The following is a 27,032-nucleotide window of genomic DNA, read 5'->3' as shown; positions in this document are numbered from 1 at the left end:
CAGGAATGATAAACAGACCTACCTGGAGTTACGGTGCTATTTTCTTACTGAAATTGCCTGCGTTTGTGCCAGATGGGGTCCGACAGAAATACTCAGGGGGAGCCAGAGCAAAGAGAACAGGGAGGGGCTGGCGGCAGGTAAAAGAATTCTCCAGCAACCACAAGGAAGGAGACTGTAGGCCATGAAAAGTGGCAGCTTGGAACGGGGGTTGTCTGAAATAGTAATTAGGGTATGTGTGGGCCCTGCTGGGTGCCACTTAGAACCCTCCATGTTCACTGGCTGGCAGAGGATCAAGTTGACAAGAGGGCCAATCAATATGTCAGCAGCGCTTCCCAGAGAGCTGCTCAGCCCTTGCTTGTCAAAGAGGGCAAACACGGGGGCCACGGGTGTTCTGCGTTTGCCGAGCAGGTCCCCAGGAACCGGGGGTATCTTCAAAGATCAGTCTTGTCAATACATAACTGGAGGAAGAGATTGGGCTTTCCCTTTGAAAATGGAAGCCTTCAGGCCAAGCAGAGCTTAGGAAGGGGAGGAGGGAGTCAAGCTTGCTGGGTCTTGTGGCTCAGCCTGAGATCAGAGTCACAAGGGCCTTAGAGATGACGGCAAAGCTCCTTCAGAGACCAAGGCAGGATGACGGGAAGGGTCAGGGCTGGGTCTCCCCACCCTGACATCACCCGATTTAGTCAACAATGCCAGGGCTCCCGTGGAAAATGTAGCCAATTCTGAAAGGGCTCCTGCCCAGATGACGGAAAAAACCGCAACGGAATACTCCGAGCTCAAACGCACCAATGCTGACCTCGAAATTGCACAGGCAATTTGTAAAGGCACTTTTGCAAGTAGTAGTGAAAATTAACACGTTGCAAATGAGCCTCCTCGATGATGGTGACAATGAACATTTATTTTGGCACCGTGCCAGGTATTGGGCTAATTACATTATTTGCATCATTTATTCATCATTTATCATTCAGCAGACATTTATTGAGCCCCTACAGTGTGTTAGGTGTGCATTCCTAGGCACCAGGGATAAAGCAGTTAACAAGACAAGTTCCTCGCTCTCAGGGGAAAATAGAAACTAAACACATAAGCGAAAAGTAGAGTACAGGGCTAGGGAATGCCAGGGCATGGGGGTTGGGAAATTGAACTTTTTTGGTTTAATTGTAGACCAATTAAAGATGATTGCCTGTGATAGGTAAATCTGAGCCAAGGCTTGAAGGAAGTAAGAAAGCAATTCATGCTGACATCAGGCTTGAGTGAAGTTAGGGGAAAAGGAGAGTGCGGGGTGCTGGGGGGGATCAGTGGTGGGGAGTGAGTGCCCTTGGAAGGGGTCTGCCTTATATTTGGGTGAGATGGGATGACCCTGGAGGATTCTAAAGAGGATGAAAGCTCATTTATTTTCATTCTCACCCTGTGAGGTGGTAATATAATCTACATTTTCTAGATGAGGAAACTGAGGCTTAGGGAGGTGAGGTGACTTGCCCAAGATCACACAGCCAGGAAGTGGGAAATCTGGGATTCAGACTGAGACACTTGTACCTGCAGAGTCAACCACCGTGCTCTCCTGCTAGTGACTCACTCCCTCTGAGTCCTCACTGGAGGCCGTCAGGCCCTTGGAGTTCTTTAAATGAATCACTACTTTGCCAAGACTGAACAAGGCAGGTGGGCTACAGAACCGCTTACTAAATACTGTCAAGGCTCACTCGGGAACAGACACCTCCTTGTGCAAGCAGTCATTAGTCCTCTATAAATATAAAAACCAGTTTGCTATTTAACTTAAAGGAATCGCCGTTGTCAATAGAAAATAAATCTGTTGGCCAACTTCAATTTACCGTCCTGCTGGCTAACAATCAATATGTTTGGTGACTTTTTCCTTGGTGAGTTTGTTTATCATCCTTCAGGGATGCAGTAGAGTACAGTGGGTCTTCCTTAAAGAGGTGAGAGCCCACTGCAATGTATTAACGTATTAATTATCCTTTCTAGGAAGGCTGTCAGTGCCAAAATGACCTTCTGCCTAAAAGAAGAGATGTAAACAAAACCATGAGGGATAACATTCTCAGAAATGCCCCAAGTCTTAAAGGAGTTAAAAATTTTTAAATCTTAAAGGAGTTTAAAAAAAAAAAAAAATCCCTTCCAAACCACGCTGGTGAAGTGATTTCTTTTAGTTTCGCCCCATTGTATTGCAATACACTGAGTGGAATAAATTTTCAAAGCACTGCAGGGAAGTTACGCCCACAAATCCCTTTACTAGTAATGGGATTTGTGCACCTATCTGCTAAGAATGCTCTGAAAACTTACTTGCCTGTGTCCAACTTCCAGCCTGCTGCTTCCAAAATGGTTGCAAAGCTTATGGCCCAGGAATTACACAGACGAGGAAGGATGAGCCGTAGATACGGTACCAGAATCCTGGCAGGACCACGGGAAATGAGAGGGGCTTGAGAGAAATGCACCTGCATTTACCCCTCTACCTGCACTCTCTCATCTTCCAGCTATGGTGCTAAAGCGGTCCTCGGCATGAATTCTGTCTGCGCCTATCTAATTCTAGTCCCTCACAAAAGCAGGGAGACTTTCTGGCCTGCATGTCTGCCACGAGGACGAGGTGAGAGTTGCAGGAGACAGCTCTGGGACCAGAGAGCGGTGTGTTCCCGAGACAAGAAGAATCCACACGGAGGGACCAGCACATTAATCTATTCCTGTGACAGGCTCGGGATGGTACAGTGAGTGGGAAGTGGTATGAATTTAATCAATTCCTGTGTTTGGAGGAAACAAACGGGGCTCCTTGCCGCTTTAGGGTGCATGGCACCCCCAAGCCGGTGTCATCCCCACCCCCTTCGTCCCCTTGCACCTGCTGCGCTGCAGGTGGCAACTGTTAACAGTGTGGGTGTGTGGTATCTGGTGTGCTCAGGTGACCTCTAACAAGGCGCCCTGGCCCCCAGCATCACCGGGCAGATCGATATGCAAGACGGACCCATGAGCTGACATCCACTTTCTGTTTCTGGTGCGGGGTCCCCAGGAACGTACACTGGAGGACAGGCGATGCTGGCCAGGCATCCCATTGTCCACCGAGCCAGCTCATCCTCGGGCTGATAAATACACACCTGGAGCCATTCAACATACAGAGCATCATTTCCCACCCCAGACTACTCCGTTTCTGCTGCTATTTTTTCCCTGGAAAGAACTAAAATAAAAGCCTTTCTTTCTCCAAGAAAGGACCCATGTGATCAAAATACCTTTAGAGAATGATAACATCGGTAGGTTTTATTCTTCAAATAAATCACGGTCTCGGATTTTAAGAGCTTTTGTGATAGCAGAACACATCCCCACAATCCATACACATACACCTCAATGCATCTTTCTTCCGCCCTACCCCGAAGCTTGTCATTCAGCGTCAACAATCCAAACATCATTCGTCTTTCTTTAAAGAACAGCAACCAGCAGTCCTGTTCAAGAGGGGGCCGGTCCACGAGACCACCAACTACAAAAGGAAGGCGACGTGGGCTGCACGCAGCACGCGGCCACCGGAATCCTAGGAAGCAGACATCATGAATGTTTTAGAGGATGAGATGTCATATCGATCAGGAGATGTGCTGTGTGTGCTGGAACAAAGAGGGGGAACTCTCTCGTGAAAAACAGCCTTCTGCTAGAGGGAGTGGGGAGGGGGTTCTGGGAGGTGGCCGTTAGGGCGCTGGCCCTACTCTGTTCCCTCAGCTGCAGCAAACGAGGGAAAGGGAGTCTGGACTCACTTCCCTTCCTGAGTCCCGGGCAGCCCCCAGCAAACCACTCCCTGTGAGCCTTCTGAATGAACTCACAGCCCACAGCCAGGCAGCCTGAGATTGGCAGCCAAGCCAGGGGGCCTTAGGAACAGGATAAAGGAAGAGCTATCTCCCTACCTCGGGTCCCTGAGAGATTCAGTCCCATCAGGGTTCAAATCCCCACACTACTACTCATAAGCAGATGAACTTGAACCAATGAATTCACCTCTCTGAGCTTTGCTTTCCTTAGCTAGAATAAAAGCTAACGTTTTTAGAAAGCACTGACTCGGGGGCCAACATTCTGCTGAGCACTTGGTATACATTATTTGCCCTTTCCAATAAACCTGGAGGTGGGTACTGTTATCATTCCCATTTTGTGATGAAAAAATTGAGGCAGAAAGGTGTTGGGAACTTTGCCCACACTGGTAGGGCTCACAGTTGGGGCAGCTGGTTATGGGATCAAGCACATGCTCTCAGCCCTTTATATCTCTATGGGGAGAGGGGTGATCAAACCAACCTTGTAGGGCACTGTGATATAAAGGAGACAGGAACCTGGGAGTATCAAACACAAAGGAGGCACTCAAGAAACGTGTCTCACTTCCTGCTGGGTCTTGGATCACTCTGTCATTACAACAATGGTGATCATGGCTAACTTTTATTAAGCCCTTACTGTGTGCCAGGCATCAATTTTATGGAGTGTGTACATTATTCTCCCATCTCGTAGATGAAGACGCTGAAGCTCAAGGGACTGACGTAACATGCAGCTGGTTAAGTGGTCGAGGGGTGATTTGAGCCTGAGACCTGTGACACCTACGGCCCGAGTACTGCACCACCCAACTCACAGCAGGACGACTGTCAGCTCAAAGTCCAATACCAGTGAAGATGGAGGACGTATATTCATGTAGATATTCTTCCCCCATTGGCCTGAATCCCCTATCAGAGACAGCTTTGTGGCTTCCTTTTCTGCATCCCATCAGAATGGCAGAGCCACAGTCAAGGGGGGCTCAAAGGTCGTCTGGTCCACACCTTTGCTGTACAGATGGTGCCCATGACAGCCAATGACTGGCTGAGCCAGGATATGAAATTTGGTCTCTTGATTCTTTGTCTGGTACCCTCTCTACTGTCTCGTCCACCTCCTTAAAGACAGAGAAGCTGATGGGCAATGAAATGCCTTAAAAAACAGACAATGAGGGCACTGCAGAGAAGCCTTCTCTCACCTAAGATTTTTATTACTGTGATTTGCAATGCAGGGCACAAGCAAAAATAACCTGTTAAATTAGTCAACAAAAGGGGCATTATGGTTCTTTCTGATCCTAAATTCATTAGCTCGGGTTTCTCTGGCAAATCACTTCCACCACAGAAGTTCATTCACACCTACAGTCTAAAATCACCACTTTTCTATTTCAACCCGGTCCAAGGATGTTGTGGTCGATATAGATGTGTTCCCTCCTGCGTGTGACCTTGGTAATTTTTCAGGAGTGAGAAATGAGTTGAAGAAATAAGGACGTTGAGCAAATCCTGTATGTAATTCTCATTTCAATTTGGTCATTTGTTCAGCAAAGCCAAATTAGGCACATGGGGAGGCTGCCAATGTTCTTTTCAATTTTTAATTTTTGACATGGTTCGCTCAAGGATTTTTTTTTTTTTTTAACTCAGGAATAAAAAAAATCTCATGTTACAGTAAATTGGGCTTGCTCTTTCTCTTAAATGGTTTTTACTTAAGTGGCTTTCACACGCCTAACCTAAAACATTTAAAAGTTGATTCTGATGGAAAGAAACATCACGTTAAAGACAAAAATTAGTTCTCTCTCCCAGGGATTGATCACACAGTAGGAACTGAAAAATCCCAGAAATATGGCAGTCCCGGTTCTCTGATGTGCTTACTATCAACACAGTCAACTCTTTACCGGGAGAAAGCTATTCTGGATAAAAAAGGATACTTTCTTTTCAGAATGCAAGCCACCTAAATCCATCAGAAAAAGAACATTTTCCTCTGCAATTAGATAAATGACACAATTAGGCTTATTTGGAGTTTTTGACAATTTACTTGGTAGAGCTAATTTCCGGGGCTTTAAGTGACACTTAAGTCCCACACATTTCTTTCCTGCCAAAGGTACACATTTCTCTCAACAGGTAGCAGCACTGTGACTGCTGTGGCATTTTTGGCTTATACAAAGCATTGCAATGACAGCAGAAAGACATTCAACACGGTTCATAATTAACCTTCCTCCTCCCTTCGGCTTGTGCTCCCTCCCCACCCCACCCCCAACACCCCCAATTACTCGATGGAAGATCCCAACTCAGGTGTAACCCAATTCACCTCCAGGCGGGGGGGTGGGGTGGGGGGGTGGGGTGGTGTCTCCTCTAATACCTGCCTGGGAGAGAGATGCTCCCTGACCCACATGTTTGGAGCTCAAGAAGGATGAACACGTTTGAAAAGTTCCCCCACTTGTTTTTTTTTTTTTTTTAAATAATACACAATGTATTTATTTATTTATTTATGGCTGTGTTGGGTCTTCATTTCTGTGCATGGGCTTTCTCTAGTTGTGGCAAGTGGGGGTCACTCTTCATCGCGGTGCGCAGGCCTCTCACTATCGCGGCCTCTGTTGTTGCGGAGCACAGGCTCCAGACGCGCAGGCTCAGTAATTGTGGCTCACGGGCCCAATTGCTCCATGGCATGTGGGATTTTCCCAGACCAGGGCTCGAACCTGTGTTGTCTGCATTGGCAGGCAGATTCTCAACCACTGCGCCACCAGGGAAGCCCCCCCCACTTGTTTTTATTACTTAGATCTTGGAGGCTGAAGTTTCTAAAACGTCCACACTAGTTTTATCTGATTGCATTTCGTCTTTAATATAAGACACTCCTGTGGTAGATATTTTATTATCCCTATTTTACAAATGAAGAGGATGAGACACCAGTTACACAACAGGCCCAAGGCCAAGGGTTGCCAGATTTAAAAAAAAAAAAAAAAGTTAAATCTGGCAATTCTACCGAGTCCCCACAGTTAGACTAAATCTCAGAGACACCTCTGTCCTTCTGCAGCCCCAGGAACAGCCCATTGGCTGCTGCCCTCAGATCCTCTAAGCTCAGTTCCAGATCTGTCAGAAAGAATTGTCCAAGGTAACCAGAGTTGGGTCTCTCCTCTGAACCTCTAGAGTTCTCTAATTTGTCATTTGCATTCTGCTTCCAGTCCAACAGAAATATAACACGAGCCACATATGCAACTTAAAATGCTCTAGTAACCACATTAAATAGGTAAAAATAAATGTCATGGTTTCAACCTAATACATCCAAAACATTATCACTTCAATATGTAATCAATGTAAAAATCATTTTTCGTTAAGTCTTCCAAATCTGGCTTGTATTCTGCACTAAGAGCATATCTCAATGGAGGTGCTAAACCTTCAGTGGTTAGAGTGAAATGTGGTCCTGCCAAAACAATAAAAGTCTGCTAAACAGAAAAATATATCCCTTCAGTTTTTAAATTTAATTACAATGAAATGAAGTGAAAAATTCAGTTCACATGTGGCTACTGGACAGAGCAGTTCTAGACCACTGTGGCTAAATGGGGCTCTTCTAGGCTGATTTCCTCCTCTCTTTCCCCCCAGGATATTTTGTATCCGCACCTCTCACAGCATCTATGGCTTTATGTGGTGATAACTTATTTGCTGATCACCCTACTTCCCCTCCCATCCCCCCTCAAACTTTGATCCATGAGCACCTTGAGGGGTGAGAGTGAGTCTTTATACCCCCTCTTTTCAATTTGCTGCAGTAGAGTCACTATCAGGTTTAGAACACACTACGTCCAAAAACTATTTATTGAATGAAAGAATGGCTTGACAACTTGTGTTTAAAAAAATGTAGTTAATTGAGGTCTTACAGTGTACCAGGCTGAGAACAATCATGGCAATAGTAATGAACAGCATCTATTGAATTCTGACTTTGTACCAGGATCTCCATTACTACCAGCTTCTAAGCATTTTCTCATTTGAATACCCTGCTCCCCCCAAAAAAATCATCTTTGAGGCAGGACCTATTATTTCCATTTTACAGATGAGAAAACTGAGTCTTAGGGAGATTAAATAACGTGCCCACTCTCACACAGCTACTAAGCGCCAGAGCCAGGAATATGCGGATGTATCTCAACCTCCCTGCTGGTGTTTCCCTAACCTCAGTCATCATGGACCACATTCCTGATTTTTTTTTACTAAATCTGATCTCCACTCGTGCTAGTATTTCCTCACTACATTTAAAAGTCAATCCCCCCCCCCCCCCCTTAAAACTTTAATCCACTTAGCCTCAACCCAAAATAGTATCTGTGAAATAGAATGTGTGATGTATTAGTTATAAGGCTTTGTGATACATGGACATAGAATTATTGAAATAAAGACGTTTGCCCACACAGCACACAGTCACACTGCGCATGTCCTACTAAGTGGACTGTCTCCTGCAGTGGAGAAAACATTACCCCCTGGTAATGCTGGACTGCCTCTAACTTCGAACATTTGTCTTTCTATTCCCAAGGACCCACCATTATTTCTGTGTTTTCCCTGCCCTCTACAGTGGTCTAAGAAAAGCGAAAACATCGGCAGTAGAAGAATGGGCTGGAAAGAAGGCTGCCCGTGCCTGTCTTTTCTCATTATTTCCAGCTGGATAAAAGCAAAACACAAGCAAACCACAAGACCTGACCTCCCCCCCACCCCCTCCACCTTGAGGCTTTTGCTTTACTTCTTCAGAGCCAGAGGCCTAAGACTGCTTCAGGGAGGCTGCATCCATGGGGTCAGTCCTTCCTGCCGAGAGCCTCCCCACCTTAGGCCAGGCTGATGCCAGGAGAGTCTGGAACCTGCTAGAATCCAAGAGCCCTGATCCACATCACCTGCTTCTGCCCAGAGACATGTCCACAGCCCAGACCATCAAGGGTGTGTTCCTGGGCATCCCAGTTTCTACTTAACTCCTAAACTCACCAGCCATCATTGAGCACCGACTATATCCCAGACACTGCAAACCCTCAATGCAATTTTCTTTCTTTGTTTTAAAAAAATTTTATCGAAGTAACAGTTGATTTAGAATGTTGTGTTAATTTCTGCTGTACAGCAAAGTGATTCAGTTATACACACATATATATTCTTTTTCATATTCTTTTCCATTATGGTTTACCACAGGATATTGAATATAGTTCCCTGTGCTATACAGTAGGACCTTGTTGTTTATCCATCCTGTATATACTAGCTTTCAATGCAATGTTCAATAACAATAATAGCCAACATTAATATAGTGGTTACTGTGTGCTAGACACTGTTCTAAGAACGTTAAATATTTCGATGTGAAATGTTTGGTAGATCAAAGATGGTAGAATAGCAGTAATTTTATATGGTCCAACTTAAACATATTAATCACTTAATACAATAGCCCCAGAGACAGATACTTTTATTATACCCATTTACAGATGAAGAAACTATAGGGGAGAGAGATTAAGTAACTTGGTCATTCCACCACTAGTAAGAGAGCTGGGCTGTGAACTTGGGGACTTTGGCTCAAAACACTCAACCATAATGCTTTCTGCCTCTTATAGCAAAAGTGCCAAAAAAGAATGCTACCTTCTTCCTAAAGGCTAGATGCTATGCTTCAGGTGCACTGTGGCTAAGATATACTTTTATGGGAACAATGGAACATGATGGTTAGAGTAGCTTTGCAGCCAAAAACCCTTGGTCTCAAATCCAGATCCCTTTGGACCTTAGTATCTGTGAGACTCTGGGAAAGTTTTGTTTTGTTTAGTTTTTCAACTTCTCAGACCCTCTATTTCCTCATCTGTAAACTGAGAATCTTAAAAACTCCCTACCTCCCAGGGGAGATTGTCGCATTAAACAAAATAAAGCACGCAAAGCACTTGGCTTGACAAAGAGTTACAAGCTCACCAAATTAGTCATGGTGTGGACTGGCCAGAAATAACTGTCTGTCTGGAGAAAAGTTTTTTTCAGATTCCAAACAGCTAGATTAGAGGCAAATAGTCATTCCGGAACTGGAGATGTCCTGCCTTCTGAATTAAAACATCAGAATCCAATGGGGGAAAATACTTAGGGATCATCTCCTCTGGACTCATTTTACAGAAGAGGTTACAGAACTCAACCTAAAAAGGTTAGATGCCTTGGCGGAGAGGCTATGCATTGTTCCTGAGAAGCACAGATCCCTCATCTCATTTGCTTCCACCTTGCTGCACTGACTCTTGAAGGCATCCTTTTGGAGAGATGCTTTCAAGAGAAGAGTCAGACCTGCTGACCCGACTCACAGATTTCATGCGTGTGTGATATCACTGGCAACACTAAGCAGTGGTGGGAGGTGCAGCTGGGGTGGGAAATGGGAGGTGAATGGGGGGGATTCTAAATGATTTCCATCAAACTTTTCCAAAGCTACTGCAAATACGCAGCGTGTTTCCTACGCAAACGTAGCTTCAGCTCAAGCCCTCCAACCTCCCTCCTTCTACCCAGATCACCACCTTGAATCCCCTCCTGTGTTAATATCTGGGAGATGCCTCTGTGTATAAAAACATATTCAATAGCAATATTTCCTACATTTAACCTGATATCTACAAATTCAGCCTGCTCACATGATTCGGTTTGCATAGCGTGGGTGGGCTCAGTTAATGAGTCTTTCCTAACCTTCGACTCTGTGCCTGGTGCTAAGCCAGGCTCTGGAGGGGAACGGTAATAACTGAGACACCGCTGCCCTCCAAAAGCTGCTGGTCCAGGCCATTGGTTTCAGGCTGTGGTTCCCAGACCAGCAGAATCAGCATCCTCTGAGAACCTGTTAGAAATGCAAAGTACTGGCCCCCACTCCAGACTCATAAATCAGAAACTCAGGCAGGGGCGGGGCTCAGGTATCTATGGCTTAACAAGCCCTTTAAGTGATTCTGATGGAGGCTCAAGTTGGAGAACCACTGACGCTGTGCGAAGCAAGGCCGCTAGCAATGAGTAAAGGAGAACGTGAACGGCGGGAACAAGCTCCTGTTGCCTATTCCCACGAGGGTGGAGGAGGTGAGAGCCCCAGAGCCTCCTGCCAGGTGTGCGAGGTCTCTGCCCACGCGGGTAGGATGTCACAAGCAGCTAGGAAGACGCAATACAGAAAAGAGAGGCTCAAGCCAGAGTGGAAAGATGCAGACAATGGCAGACCCAGACTTGAGCCAAAGTGCAATCGGGAAGCAGGGGAAGTTCCCCCCAGTGCCCGCTCTCTGCCCGTTCTGCCTGTCTGGAAGGACCAGTTATCAGAGACCCATGGCCACCTCCAGACTCAACAGTGCCACTTGTATGAATGCTTTCCCATCCCAGTGGAAGCTTCCTGGACGCCCATCCACCTCGCTCAGAACCTTGCTTTCCAGACCATCAGCCACTTCAACAGAATTAAAACAGAACCTGTTGGAACTTTTTAAAAAAATTAATTAATTAATTTATTTTTGGCTGTGTTGGGCACGGGCTTTCTCTAGTTGCGGCGGGCGGGGACTACTCTTCGTTGCGGTGCGCAGGCTTCTCATTACGGTGGCTTCTCTTGTTGCGGAGCACGGGCTCTAGGTGCGAGGGCTTCAGTAGTTGTGGCATGTGGGCTCAGCTGTTGTGGCGCACGGGCTTAGCCGCTCTGTGGCATGTGGGATCCTCCCAGACCAGGGCTCAAACCTGTGTCCTCTGCATTGGCAGGCGGATTCTTAAGCACTGTGCTATCAGGGAAGTCCCAGAACTTGTTGGAACTTGATACATGAATTCATCCATGCCCCCCGCCCCTCAAAACAACTTCACATTTTCTACCATTAATGGATGTGCAATTATAGAGGAGATTAGTGATTTAAGCCAAACATACAAACTCTCAGGGTGGAAATTTGAAGCACTGTGCCTAAAATTGGGGAGATATTTTCAGAGAGAAGATATTTTAGACAGTGGCTCTGAGATGGCATAAAGGGAGGGTTCTCTCCTCCGCTCTCTGGTCAGCCCTGACCATGGACGTGCAGACCGAAGGCAGGTAGGTCTTGGGGGATCTGGGCTCTGGCAGAAGGACAGCATCCCCTTTCCCCCCATCAGGCACAGAGCTGCCCAAAACCAGACGATACACTGGGGTAGTTGTGCCGGGGGCATGTGATTGGAAATACCTGTCTGTAAGCATTCTTGGGGCAAATTCTTTTTTTCTTTAGTCCGGGAGGCTGACCCCATGAGTTTGAGCTGAACAGCTATGTATTAGCTTAGGGCTGTTAGGGCTCAGCTTGACCTAGCTTCAGCAGAATAGGGCAATTTTTGGAAGGTTGTGAAGATAGCTCACGGAAGTGAGGGAGGATCTGCCTCACCAAGCCCTGTCTTTATTCTCTGTCAGGGGGCTCTCTCCACAAAGGGTGGACCGTGGCCTTTATTTTTTGTGTGTGTGGTATGCGGGCCTCTCACTGCTGTGTCCTCTCCCGTTGCGGAGCACAGGCTCCGGACGCGCAGCCTCAGCGGCCATGGCTCACGGGCCCAGCCGCTCCGCGGCATGTGGGATCTTCTCGGACCGGGGCACGAACCCGTGTCCCCCGCATCTGCAGGCGGACTCTCAACCACTGCGCCACCAGGGAAGCCCAAGCCCTGTCTTTATTCTCTGTCAGGGGGCCCTCTCCACAAAGGGTGGGCCGTGGCCACAGAGAATGCCAGATTCATCGTCCCACCCTCTTGGGCCACCAGAGAAAAGAGAGCTTCATTTTCTGAGCTTCGCTTTTAGACAGTCAAGCATTCTGATCATCGCAGCTGGGGTCACGTGCCCTTCCTTGGGCCTGTCACTGTGGCCTTGAAGGTAAGATAACACTATGGCCCTGACCTAAAGACGAATCGAGGAGGGTGTTGAGTACAGACCTGGCCACCAAGTAAAGATGTCACATCTAGCAAATAAAAATATAGGATGCTAGTTAAATTTGGATTTCCCGTGCAATATACAGGACATACTTATACTAAAAACATTATTTGTTATTTAACTGCAACTCAGATTTAACTGGGGTTCTACACTGAATCTGGCAACTCTGTCACCAAGGGAACTGGTGTGAGCCAGTCAGCCTCCCCATTTTGTGTCTACCACAGTTTGTATAAACCCTTGAAGAGGTACAGAGTTCTCTGTGGAACAAAGCGCTGTCCATGCTCAGGGGTGCCCCTGAGACCCTGCTCCATGGTGTGTTGGGATGGCTGTCTGTCCAGATGAGAATCTGTGTCAGGCATCTGCATTTTTCACCAAGTGTCAAAAGTGCCTGGCTGTCTGATGTGTAAAGCATATGGACTATACTTTTTATCAACCATACCGGTTCCCAGGTGGGACCTGAGGAATTTATCAGAAAATTCAGCTAGAATTATTAGAGAAATGCAAATCAAAACTACAATGAGGTACCACCTCACACCGGTCAGAATGGCCATCATTAAAAAGTCTACAAATAACAAATGCTGGAGAGGGTGTGGAGAAAAGGGAGCCCTCCTACGCCCTTGGTAGCAATGTAAGTGGGTGCAGCCACTACAGAGAACAGTATGGATGTTCCTCAGAAAACTAAAAACAGAATTACCATGTGATCCAGCAATCCCACTCCTGGGCATATATCCAGACAAAACTGTTAATTCGAAATGATACAGGGACCTCTATGTTTATAGCAGCACTATTTACAGTAGCTAAGACATGGAAACTGCCTAAATGTCCATTGACAGATGAATGGATAAAGATGTGGGGTAGATGTGTGTGTGTGTGTGTGTGTGGTGTACTAAGCGAAATAAGTCAGAAAGAGAAAGACAACTCTCATAGGATATCACTTACATGTGGAATCTAAAATATGACACAGATGAACTTATCTATGAAACAGAAACAGACTCACAGACATAGAGATCAGACCTGTGGTTGCCAAGGGGGAGGGGTTTGGGGGAGGAAGGATTGGGAGTTTGGGATTAGCAGATGCAAACCGTTATCTCTAGAATGGATAAACAATAAGGTCCTATTGTATAGCACAGGGAACTATATTCAATATCCCGTAATAAACTTTAATGGAAAAGAAAAAGAAAAGCAAAATTCAGCTAGCATCAAACTGTGATTCCACGCTTGCCAAAGCTCCCTAGAGATGTCTGATAGAGAGTCAGCATGAGGCTACCTAGCTGGTCCAAGCCCATCTCTTAGGCTGGGTTTTAGTGCCCTTTTTCTAGAAGGCTCACTACAACCCATTTATAAGGTCTCTTCCTCTCTAGTCTTGGCTGAAAATTTGGAACGTGAAGATCTCTGCAAGTTCCATTTCTGCCAACAGTGTTGATTCCTGTAAATATTTACCGCACTTGCTCTGCAGTCAAGGCACAGCTATTTTTTCTCTTCCTCTGGAAGGAAGTTTATTACACAGAGTAATAGGTGATGTCTTCTTACTACCATATCAATCTGCTGTAGTACCTGTGTGCTGGACTTCTTTGACAGCAAGAACAAACAGTTGTTACTGAAACCTTCCGCACGGGGGAAAACAAGAAAACCAGAAACAAAAAGCAAACCAACAAACCAAACTTCTATAGAGATTTATTCTCTGTTGGAATACTGAACACAAGACAGAGCAGCCCAAAGCTGAAATTCAATTATATTTCCTAAAGCAGGAAAACCAAACAGTTCAATTTGATTTTTCCTTCAGACAATACTTTCTTATTCTGGTGATAAGGGGTGACTTTTCAGCACCAAGTAGCCCAGAAAGAACTCTGAGCGATGGGGTGAAGACCTGGGCTTGGATTTAGGATACACAAAGCCAGTCCAGGGGCAAGGTCCGTCTAGGCAAGATTTTGAGCTGAAGGACTTTTTCTGTACGTTCTCCCATCTGTTCCCAGGAGCAAGTGATGCCTGAAAAACTCTGTGCGAAGGAACTGATCGTTTTAGTGAAAGAAAAAGGTAGTCTAGGGGCCTCTGGGCATCACGTTTGGACTTAAGGGCAAAACTGTATTTCTTTTTCTGGGAAGGCCCTATGCACTTAGAACAGAATCCTTGATGAAGTGCCAATGATCTCAGACTTGACCTTCAATGTTCTTTCCATGCAGCCTTGTGCTTCATACAGTGGTCAGGAGGCAGTTCTCATTGGGTGAGGGTACTTAGCTCTCCACGGTCTTTCTGAGAAATATGCTTCAGTGCATATGGGACCACTTTGTCCACAGGAGGGATTACCATTCTGATAAGTGGCTTTAGCCAATTAGTTTATTTTTGCTGAGTTTATTTTTTTTCCCATTCCATACTCCTAATTCAATATCCTTATTTCATATAGCACTTAGAAGGCTGATTGACCCTTATAAGGATGCATGCATGGGGTATGATGGGCCCTATTATGAAAACTGAGTAGACTGCTTAGGGGTAACAAGACACACTTCTCACATCGATTCTCTTTATAGGTCGACTGCCTCTCTGTGTGTCTATGTATATGTATGTATGTACCTAAATGCGTATAAACAAAAATGTATATACGTCTGAATATATATGTGTGTGTACACACGTATATCTCCCTTTGCATATGTGTATATGTCTAATTAGTGATTTGCCTTCACTGGTCCTATCCAGGTTTGCTGCTGTGTGCTCTAGAAGGGCAGTGACTAGGTACGTCTGGTTCACTACTGTACATCTGGAACCCAGCACAGTAAAAACAGTCTTTATATAGCTCCTTCCTTTGCCAAGCACTGTGCTATGGGCTAGTCAAGAACTCTCTCATTTAATCGCCCCCAAACCCCTATAAGACAAGTACTATTCTTGTGCCCATTTTACAGGGAGGAAACTGAGTCACAGGGAGGCTAAGTATCCTGGCTGTGCTCACGTCGCTCGTAAATAATATTAATAATAATAATTAAAAAAACACCTGGGATTTGATCCTGAGCCGTCTGGATTCTAGAGCCTGTTTTCTTGCCTCGTACTGGAAAATATTTGTTCTATAATTAATAAATAAATGGATGACTGTTAAGACTAAAGCACTCCGTGACAAAACCATGGTTTTCACCCTGAGCTGTTAGGCCCAGAATTCGCATAAAATTCTCTAAAAGTACTGCCCATTCCAGCATTTCTCCCTCTGACTCATGTCTGTGGCTTTCCACACCATCTAAGGCTCATTCTAACTTCCAGAGTCTGTATTATTCTCACAATTCGATGACACGAACTCCCTGTTATGGGATTGCTAATTGCTAATCCCCACGTCAGCGGATACATGTTTAGGTGGACACTGCTGCTGCCTGCTCTTTGCATTTTAGAGCAGTCTTCAACAGCCAAGGAAACCGTGGGCCAAACCTCCTCGTGAAGGACAAGCTCTTGTGATGAGCTACAGGAAGCTATGCCCCCTGAACACCCAGGTGAAGCCCATCTGATCTCACGCCTTGAGAAGAGCAAAGAAATATACAAGATCCAAACCATGTTCATCTCCAGACGACTAAACAGACCACTGGAATCAGAAGTCGTGTTCCTCTCCATTCACAATCCACTCCCCATCACAGGTGGGCCCCCATCATGGCCCTGGGAGAGAAGTATCACACTCTCTGAGCTCAGATGGGCGATCAAATCCTACCCTCAAGTCTCAGGGGCTAATTAAGCCTCTATGGCTGGTCAGGGCTCCTCATTGCGGCAGTGATTTTAAACAACTTCTAGGCGGTCTCTTCATGTGCAAAAACTTCCCTCCATCTTTTCATGTATGATTGACACAAACAAATTTCGAATGGTAGAATTTCTGTCAACCCTCCAGGATGCTTCTCTAATTCCGTACCCAAAAGGCAGCACTGCTTGATCCACAAACTTGTATTTGCTCTTTGAAAATACAAGGACACGACACGGAAGAAAACGCTACCAGCATTCCACTCCGCTCCCCAATCAAGCCACACAGACCCAATACTTGAGGCTTCCTTTTGCCACTTGGATTCCAATTTTCAGTTCCCATTGGAGACATCTCGTGTTCTCACTGTGGCATCATCTGTTAATGCCCACTGCCAATGGGGAAGAATCATTCCGCACTAAAACGCATGGAAAACAAACAGAAAAAGGATTCTACTTTCCAAGCAAGCCAGGTTCCGAGAACTGCTACTAGAGAGAAGTGTCCAACACTTTTCCACTTAAATCGCTTTCAAAACTTCTAATGAGTCTTCTCTTTTAAACAAATAATGCCATTAGCATGGATGCTATGCAAATGAGATGCAGGGCCTGCATTTGTTTGGCTTCCTCGATATTGTTTCAGAAACCTGATTACATCAAGTATTTTTCAGTTTATGCAAAGCAGAACTTCTCAATACATTTTTTTTGAAGAGTATGTAGGTTTTCATTTGCACGTTAGTCCCAAGTGGTAAATTTACACTCTGAATGTAGGATTAACAAATTTCCATGTCTGTACTGCATTTTGAAACTTAACCATAAAGAAGTTGCTTTCATATGCCAAGAGGCTTCAGAATCTGAAATCGAATGAACGTGGAGGTACCTGGATGCAAGAGTTTAGCACATAGACAGACAGCACCAAGGAAACCTGTTTTCCCAGAGGAACATATTTTTGTAGTTACCTATTACATACAGTGGTTTTTCAGAAACTGATTTCAAGTCATCTTGGAGAATTCAGGGACAAGGATACACTTTGTGCGGCTAAGAAACCATTCAGATTCTGGGATCCACAGATATGCATCTAAACCCCTTTCCAACTGCTCTTTCCCAGTCTGGCGAGCAGGCCTGGCAGTGCCACTTCCTCCCTGCCAGTGAACAATGTTAGGGCTTGAGAGAGCGATGCGTGATCACATTTACTGTAGCATCAACTCTTTTTTTCTTAATTGTCCTGAGAACCTAGAAAGGAAACAAGCGTCTGTGCTGACAGAGGAGCTCAGCGTGAACTCTCATTTTTCACATGGAGCTAATTAAAAACTGAAATTAGTTAAATATGGAAATGACACTTGCAAGCACTTTAGTAGAATTCTGGCAAAATCCCTCTGGTGTGCTGTGACATTACCTGCTGCTCCGAAACTCCCCAACTGAATTTCACAGTTAAAGGGCTGAGCAAAGGGAAAGTTATTATTGAGATTTCGGATTCAGAACGGGTCTGTAAAACTCCAAATTAAATTTCACGGCTGGCCCTTGAGTGGTTGGCAACCTATAACGCAGGCCAATGGAGTGGGCTGCTCACAATGTCCCTGCAAGCAGCCGCTGCAATTACTCCTCTTTAGGTATGGTCCTGTGGGTGGCATGGGGCGACAATCAGAAGGCTAACGGATGCATTTCTCCCGGAATCTGACTCAGGGTGCTTCACATACACGCCAGTTCCGACAAAGAGCCGGGACTCATGCATGGGGTATGACTGGCCCTATTGTGAAAACTGAGGAGACTGCTCAGGGGTTACGACACACCCTTCTCAAATGGATTCTCTTTACAGGTCGGACTGTCTGTGTATCTATGTATATGTACGTACAGAAATGCGTATAAACATACATGTATATATGTGTATCTTTATGTGCGTGCACACATAAGTATATCTTTCCCTGCATATATGTATATGTCTTATAGGAATTTCTGTTTTTATTTATAATTGTGATACCCCATCATGAAGCCGGGAGATCAAGCAGCGTGAGTGTTAGGGGGAAGGGAGAATGGTCTTCTCTTAAAATCCCTGGCAGAAGAAACAGCCTTTCCCAACGGACAGTGATGAAGCGGGATCTTCCAACATAGATGGCAACAGAACACCATCCACGACACCATGTCCTCCTTCACAGGCAAAAGCAGTAGTGTTCGTTTGCTCAAGGGCAAATTATGGTGTTTGTCTACATCTGCATACAATTTAATTAAACCGACCTAACGTGTCTGAGGGTTCTGGATCTGTGGCAGAGTGTTTGGGAAGTCCAGCCACTCTGCAAACAACTGGAGTGTTGGGATTTTACTGTCTTTCCGACACCCTGTCCACTTGCCCTTGAGGCATCCCCTCCTCCTGGAGCCCGGCCAAGACTGAGGCAGGCACCGCATCCCTGCCTGGGCAGGCCAGCGAGAGGAGCCGCATATTGCCAGAGCCAGCCCTGCTCCGTGAGTCAGCTGGCAGGGCGCCGGCAGCGGGCTGAGTTGCCAGAGAGAGTTATCTGGCAGCCCTGGCGCTCATCTCCCCATCACACTCGGGCTTTGCTAGTCCGAGGCCTGGAAATCATCGCGGCTTATCCAGCTGGATGGGTGGAATGCTTCAGCTGTACCATCGGGCTGGCTTATTCTTATTGAATTTTGAATATCCAATTTCAAAGCAATTCAAATGAATGTGCCCAAGGCTTCAGATCAGCGTGGCTGCCGCCACTCTGCAGTAGAGTTTGGAAGTTCATATTTCTAAACAACGGCAAGATTACAGAAGCTTTCCCTGCCAGGACCAGCGCCTCTAAAGAACCCTCTGTACCAACTCCATTAGGTCACATGCTGACAGCGGCGGAAGCTGTCGTGCTAATCCAGGTCCCTCACTACTCAGGCCACGGTGGCCAAGCAAATTTCTTCCACTGATGAAAGAAAGACAGGGGAGTGGAGTGGGGAGGGGGAGGGTAATAGGATGCACAAGGATCCAGGTCCTGGAGGTTGGCACGTGGAAGGTTGCTTACAGAGGGCAGGCTGGAGAGACAAGATGCACAAAAGTGTGGCATCAACTGGGCAGAGTGGGCGGGGGTGACCCCAAAGCCCTGACCCTAGAGGGAGAAAACAACCGTTCAGGAAGTCAGGAACAACTCTAAACTTTTTCTGTAACAATCGTCCCCCTGCCCCATTAAGACTGAAAATACGAACAAAGAAACGCTATACCTGCTTCTGTAAGACTGACCTGATGACGGGGAATCTTCCATCTCAGGCAGTCTTTTCACCGGCTCCAAAAAAATCCGTCTTCCCTCATCCCTGTCATTTTATCCTAATCCTGCTACACCCATGCCCAGAAGGCATTTGTTTTATTTATTTTTATTTATTCTTTTTATTATTATTTTTTTAATTTATTTTATTTTTGGCTGCGTTGGGTCTTTTTTGCTGTGCACGGGCTTTCTCTAGTTGCGGCGAGCGGAGGCTACTCTTTGTTGTGGTGCGTGGGCTTCTCATTGCAGTGGCTTCTCTTGTTGCGGAGCACGGGCTCTAGGGGCATGGGCTTCAGTAGCTGTGGCACGCTGGCTCAGTTGCTCTGCGGCATGTGGGATCTTCCCAGACCGGGGCTTGAACCCGTGTCCCCTGCGTTGGCAGATGGATTCTTAACCACTGCGCCACCAGGGAAGCCCAAGGCATTTGTTTTCAACGCACAAAGCAAAACTTAACCCAAGTGGTAGAAGGCTGAAGAGTTGAGAAAAATGGGCCTCCTGAGAAAAAGCCCAACACAGCAACCTAAGGCTGAGGTTGGTTAGACAATCAAAATACAGCCTGCTCTGACTTCTTTCAGTAGTACTTGGGAGACATCCCAAGTAGTGCCACGTAGGGCTTGGCACGCACTGAAAACTGTTTTTAAGAAGGCTGGGGACAAAACCAATTTAATAATTATCAATGTTCCCAATCTGTCAACTCCTCCCCACGGGGGCTAAAACGTAACTTTAAAATACAGAGCAGGGCTTACTTGGTGGCACAGTGGTTAAGAATCCGCCTGCCAATGCAGGGGACACGGGTTCGAGCCATGGTCCGGGAAGATCCCGCATGCCGCGGAGCAACTAAGCCCATGCGCCACAACTACTGAGCCTGCGCTCCAGAGCCCGTGAGCCACAACTACTGAGCCCGCGTGCCACAACTACTGAAGCCTGCACGCCTAGAGCCCGTGCTCCACGAGGGAAGCCACCACAATGAGAAGCCTGTGCACTGCAACGAAGAGTAGCCCCTGCTCGCCGCAACTAGAGAAAGCCCACATACAGCAACGAAGACCCAACGCAGCCAAACATAAAATAAATAAATTTATTTAAAAAACCAAACAAAAAAACCACAGAGCAAACTGGGATGTGGTGACTCTGATTGTAACATGAGGCAGTCAGTTTCACAGGAGCAGGGCACCTGCCTGCTCTGCCTCAGCACTGCACCCCTGCCCCCAGCACAGTGCTGGGCCATTAGCAGGACTTAATGAATATTTGTGGAATGAATGAATCAACAAACGAACAAAGGTTGCCTCTGTCTTACGTCACTTAGAGTCAGAAAGACTCCTAATATGGCCGTTTAATTGTTAGACAGCACTAGATAAAGAATCTCTAGGCCTCAGTTTTCCCATCTGTAAAATGGATTTGATAGAAGTACCGACTGCATAAGGTTGTACTGCAGATTAGATGAGAAAATGAACAGAAAGGGCCTGGCACCATTTAGAAGGGGCAGAGCTCAACTCCTTTCTCACTTATTCAACTGGATAAATCACAGCTCTTTGCACCTGATCCACTTATGTTCCCTTTGCATCATTCTGTGGAGTCTGCCTTTAAAAGGGCAAAAAAAAAAAAAAAAAAATCAAATATGTAGGAGACCCTTTGCTTTTTCTGAAAAAATTTTATCATTCTTCAAAAGGGATTGTTTTGCCTGCTCAATGCAGTCAGTGTTGGGGTACCTTTTGCAAACCTTGAATGTCCCCTTAAATGAGGGAGCCATGATTTTCCTTTAAGGACAAGCTCTATTGATTCAGATACAGAGTAAAGACATAGAAACCCAAACATGAAATAAATAGCACCAGGATAAAGCAAAAACCCCAAAGACAGAAGTAAAGGAAACCCAAGAACCCAACAACGAAAAGAAGGTGGGGGGAGCCAGGTAGATGCTTCTAGAAACCAGAGGTAAGAACAGCTACCCAGGGGTCATTCCCCTTTTGTGTGTGACCCAGTTTTAAATCATTTGCTCCTTTGAGCAAACAGTGCTGCTGGTTAGTTATCCAGTAGATGTTTTTAATTACAAGCTGAAAAAGTCATTCTGTAGCCCTGAAACCAGTGCCCTCATGCCTAAGAAGTGCTTTTTAATATTTATACATCTAAAGAGGGTTTGCCCTTGCAGACACAGAAAATCATTAGGAAGCCTTCTCAGGAGGATGTAACTTTGGTCAAGGTCATGCACAAATCTAAACTTCAAATTTCAGCCAAGGCTTACCAGTAGGTGCCACTTTTGTGCCACAAACCACTTCTAACCCTTTCTCAACTTTATTTCTAGGTTATCAATTTTTAAGATGAGGAGAGGAACAAAAATATGCTTGTGAGACAATTCTGAGCGTATAAAAGTTGAAGAAACTTTTCTTTTTTTCCTCGTTACTTGGCACATTTATTTAATAGAGCTTTTTTTGACTTGACTTTTTTCTTCCAGCACGGCAGATGAATGGGAGAACCAAGGAGACTGCACTCAAAGAAATGTCTTCTAACGGTGCTAACTTTGGTTTGGCATGTCACCTATCTAACAATATCAGGGAGAGGAAATATTCCGTCAAAGCTGTGAGCCTGGAGGGAAACAGACTGGATGGTGTCCAAATACACACAGTATCTTAGCAACTTCTGAAGTTCACAAAAGCCAGCATTTCAGTTTGGGGAGCCGGCTGGTAGAAGTTCCATCATACCCAACCACGAATCGCTGAAAGCCACAGCCCAAGATAGAAGTGGCTATCGTTTTCAGGAGCTGCCACCCAAGCTGCCGAAAATCAAGTGGCTGTGAGAGGGCAGGCAGCTCTCTTCCCAAGAAAACAAAATAAAATGATGACACCAAAACCCCCCACCAAACACACAGAACAGTGATAACCAGGTAAGGCCAAACATAACATGACTGAAAAATGTCTTGTAGGAGCATATTCGGCAAAAAAAATAAAAGCATACAATTAATCTCCATTGGAAGAAAAGGGGAACAGGAATCAGGCAATAGCTACTCCAAGACCTTCCCGTTAAGAATCTGGGTGTGCCTTTGTGCCTTTGCCCTGTAAAAAGAGGGCCTGAGAATCCTCTCTCACTTATTTCTGGAGAATGGGGAGACTCCGAACACCCATTAAAGATGTCTTGGGGATCATCTTGTACCCCCTAGCCTGTCTTTTACAGCTAAGTGATGAGCATGTACTTGGGTGGGGCGAGGTCTAAATGAACTTGACTGATAAGCCAATCTATATCCTCACCATTATCCCCCAGATCTGAGGCTGATAGTTAATCCTAACAATCTAATCCTCGAATCCATCCTAAATCCGGCCCTGAAGCCCAAAACGGATCCTAACCCTCTGAGAACCCAATGTATAACTGTCACAGGAGTAGAAATCCATGCCCCTCTCTGAAGCCCAGCTTAGTTTATCTGTACCTCGACTGTTCCTTACTTGTAGGCAATTAAACCACCAGGCAAGTGAGACAAGTCATTTCAAGTGAAAAGAGGCAGGTGCTTTTTAAGCCTTTTGTTTTCTCTAACACCTAATTGTCCTTAAAACATCATTCAGCAACAAAATCAGAAAGTTTACTCAATCCACTTCTACAGTGTTCTAACTTGTTTATTACGTGTGTGAAAATAAGCAAGGAATTACATTCTTTGTCCCAGAGCCCCGAGCGGCATCCAGCCCAGCTGACATGTACTGACATAACACATGGAACTGATCAGGCTTCCGTTGTGGATTACAAGAACAGGAACACTTCTCTTAGCGGGTCCCCCATTTCCAGAGGCTGACTGCTGTTTTCTCTGCCCAGGAGAGAGCAAAAGCCTGATCAGTTTGATGGAGTCATCATACCTGGTGCCTCCCTCCTCTTCCTACCAGATTCACAATGACCAAACCTGGACATTCAACCTCTAAAATGTCTCCCAGATCTGCTCCCCTCCTGGCCTGCCCTGCTTTTGTCCTTGGTCTGTTCACCTTCTCTGCTTTCTGGGCTTTGGAAACAGCCTCCTTAGATCTTATTGCCTCCAGTCTTGACCACTCATTTCATTCCACACGGGGCTGCCACGCTGTTCCATGCCCTCCTCTACTCATGATTCTCAGCAGGGTTCGCATCACTTAAGAATCAAATCCGGAGGACTTCCCTGGTGGCGCAGTGGTTAAGAATCCACCTGCCAATGCAGGGGGCACGGGTTCGAGCCCCGGTCCGGGAAGATCCCACATGCCGTGGGGCAACTAAGCCCGTGCGCCACAACTACTGAAGCCTGCGCTCTAGAGCCCATGTGCCACAACTACTGAGCCTGTGTGCCACAGCTACTGAAGCCTGCGCGCCTAGAGCCCATGCTCTGCAACAAGAGAAGCCACCACAATGAGAAGCCCACACACCGCAACGAAGAGTAGCCCCCGCTCGCCACGACTACAGAAAGCCCACGCGCAGCAATGAGGACCCACCGCGGCCAAAAATAAGTAAATAAAATGGAGAAATTAAAGAAAAAAAAAGAATCAAATCCAAATACACATTTGTATGGTGTGAAAGGCTCTTTGTCACCTGACGCTTCTCTCCAGTCCCAGCTCCTTTAATACCTCAGTGCCCTGTGTACTGTTTGCTTCCTTATGAACCATAAGTGGTTCCGCAGAACACCACGCTTCCCCAGGCTGAATCACTCACTGCACTTGGCGTTCTTAATTCCTAAAATGTACCTCTCCCACCTCATCTTCTGCCAAACTCCTATGCACCCTTCCAGCTAGGAGTCAAATATCACCTCCTCTCTGAAGTATTCCCTGATACCTTCAGCTAAAATCCTTCTTTTCCTCTCCCCATTCACTTCCCATGGAGCACAGTTATGACCTCCTTAGCCTTTTGTTATAAGTGAGTGTTGGCACATCTGTTTTCCTTCTGTGTGTGACAGGGATCTGCTGGGGGTGGGGGCAGGGACCTTGGATGCATTTCTGCATCACCGAGATCTCAGAACTTAGAAGCCAACATTCAGTGAATGTTTGCTGAATGAGTAGATGGATAAAGGACAAAGCTAGTCGTTAGGAGGTACCCTAGAATCAACCCAAACTTGAGAATGAGCCTTAAAATTAAAATACTTATGTGGGGATTCTCTCACCTAAAAAGCCCTCAGCAGCCAGACTAGCTCTATTTTCTGAACTCAGTTGCTTCCTCCTTTCTCCTCCCTCTTATCCTGTTCCTTTCTGGGACTTCTAGGGCAGGGGTCTGAATTGAACCGTCTTCTTCCTCCGCCAACCCCGGGGTCAGCAAGTCCATATCTGCAGTTACTCTGGCGATCAGGGACCCGAAGTTGTCATCAGTAAGAGAGAGGGCAATCCAATCCTTTTTAACTCCAGGCCCTATTTCCCTGGAAACACTTATTTCCTCATGAAAAAAAAAAAAAAAAAAGAAAGAGGAAAAAAGCTCACAAGACCATGTTAAAGCGAATGCTTGGAAAATATTTTTGAAACATTTGTAAGTAATTTCTATTCACAAATTGTCTCTATTCACAAAATGAAAAGGCAAATTATGTGAGCTGGATAAATTGAGAGAGAGAAGAAATCAGACATAATGCTGGGAGCAGACGAGGAATAGGGAGCAAGGAACAGAGAGAAAGACCAGCAATTCTTGCACTTCTATTAGTAAGTAGAATTTTAAAACATTAAGCGTGTACGACCTCCCATGAATGCTTCAACCAATCCCAAGATGCCGGTGGGCCGCTGATTTCACCATACGGCAGAAGAGCAAGTTTAAGCTCAATAAAGACAGGTCTTCCATCACCCAACAGTTGGGCGAGTTGGGGCTAGCAAGTAAGAAGTATGGAAGAAAGAAGAGAAAGATGGGAAGATGGAGGAAGAAAGAAGGCTACTATGTCAAGAAGAGATTGACGGGAGGGGCCCCAAAGATTCAGCCAACATCAACAATGAATGGCAAGAATGTCGTGAAGAACTTTGAAGCTCCCGACATATGAAGCTCCTGACATATTTGAGCCCCCTTCTCAAATAGCCACAACGGAGAGAAAGAATCAGAATCGTTACCAAGCCCCAAAAGCCCCTAGGTTCTTAGGAGGATGGAACCACTGATGGCTCAGAGGCTCCAACTCTGGGATGAATGCTTCTGAATATCCTAATGGGCATACTGCTTTGGTCCCACCAGCAACAGCAGGAGTGGGACAAGTTCAGAATATAAACAATGCCAAATAAAATGAGCAAAGAGCATTTGCAGAACTCACATCACTTCTTCTCGACGGGCCACCACAAATTGCCCAGAGTAAACGTGCTGGCCAATCTAAAAATGACAATCATTTTCTTATTCCATGTCAGGGCACTCCACAACTATCTTCTTGCTTAGTTCTAATGATAATTCTGCAAAGGGAGGCACTATTACCCTCATTTTAGAGTGATAATCTGGAGCTCAGGGAGATTTAAGTGATATCCAAATTTGAACCCATTTCTGAGCAGATCCAAACACACATTCTTTCCACCTCAGTCCCTAGTTCTAAAATTGACCACGAATTGTCTCTACTTCCTATTCCTTTAATGAAATGATGAGAGGCCCGTCTAGCTGGGTCAGAGCCAAGGGAAGACGAAATCCCGAGGGGCAGGAGAAGAGGCTGATAAATGACCAATGCATGTAGTAAGGGGCATAAGCAGGGTGCCTGCGGGGAGAAGCCCCGTGCAAAGCTGGGTCCTGCCCTGGGCTGGCTCAGTCTGGTGACCCTGTGAAGGTCCACTCCAATTCCTGCTAGCAATTACTGAGCACTTACTTTATACCAAGCACGGTGCAAAAAGCGGTGCACACAGCATGTAATTTAATCCTTGCAGCAACTCTTGCAGGTAGGTGCATCTATTATCACCGTTTTATGGATGACAAAACCATCTGAGAGGTTAAGTAACTTGGTCAAAATCATACAGCTGTTAAGTAAAACAGTGGGGATTCCAGCCCTCTTCTGATTCTAGAGGGTCTGCCGTTAGCCACCAAGCAAACTGCCTTCTTCAACTCCCACTGAGAGGACGATCAGGGATCATGATGTCATTGCCCAAATGAGGTCAAGGTCTAGGGGAAGTATAGTTTCTGAGTTTCAGCTCCCCAGAACCTACATTAACATGGGCACTGGAATTCAGCGGGCCTGACTTTGAAGACACTCTCTACCTTTCTAATTGTATTACTTTAAGCAAGTTATTTGATTTGCACCTCAGTTTCTGCATCTGTCAAGTGGGAATAAAATGTAGACAATGCATGCTCTTTGAAATGTTGCAGCACTCACTACAGAGCTGCAACACTTGGGAAGAAAAATTTATATTAAGTTTAAAAAGTCAGATGAGGGCTTCCCTGGTGGCGCCGTGGTTGAGAGTCTGCCTGCCGATGCAGGGGACACGGGTTCGTGCCCCGGTCCGGGAAGATCCCACGTGCCACGGAGCGGCTGGGCCCGTGAGCCACGGCCGCTGAGCCTGCGCGTCCAGAGCCTGTGCTCCGCAACGGGAGAGGCCACAACAGTGAGAGGCCCGCGTACCGCAAAAA

The 27,032-nt window shown here is 46.0% G+C and overlaps 1 protein-coding gene across 1 annotated transcript in view; it reads right to left on the bottom strand.

The window, feature by feature from the left end:
- TENM2 (teneurin transmembrane protein 2) overlaps nt 1-27,032 on the bottom strand; it is a 1,025,435-nt gene that overhangs the window by 253,423 nt on the left and 744,980 nt on the right. The gene's annotated exons all lie outside the window — the stretch shown is intronic.

The sequence above is a fragment of the Lipotes vexillifer genome, unplaced genomic scaffold (genome assembly GCF_000442215.2).
Source record: "Lipotes vexillifer unplaced genomic scaffold, Lipotes_vexillifer_v1.1 scaffold370, whole genome shotgun sequence".
Lineage (NCBI taxonomy): Eukaryota > Metazoa > Chordata > Mammalia > Artiodactyla > Lipotidae > Lipotes > Lipotes vexillifer.
Note: the sequence above shows the minus strand (reverse complement) of the source record. Positions and strands in the feature narration are given on the sequence as shown.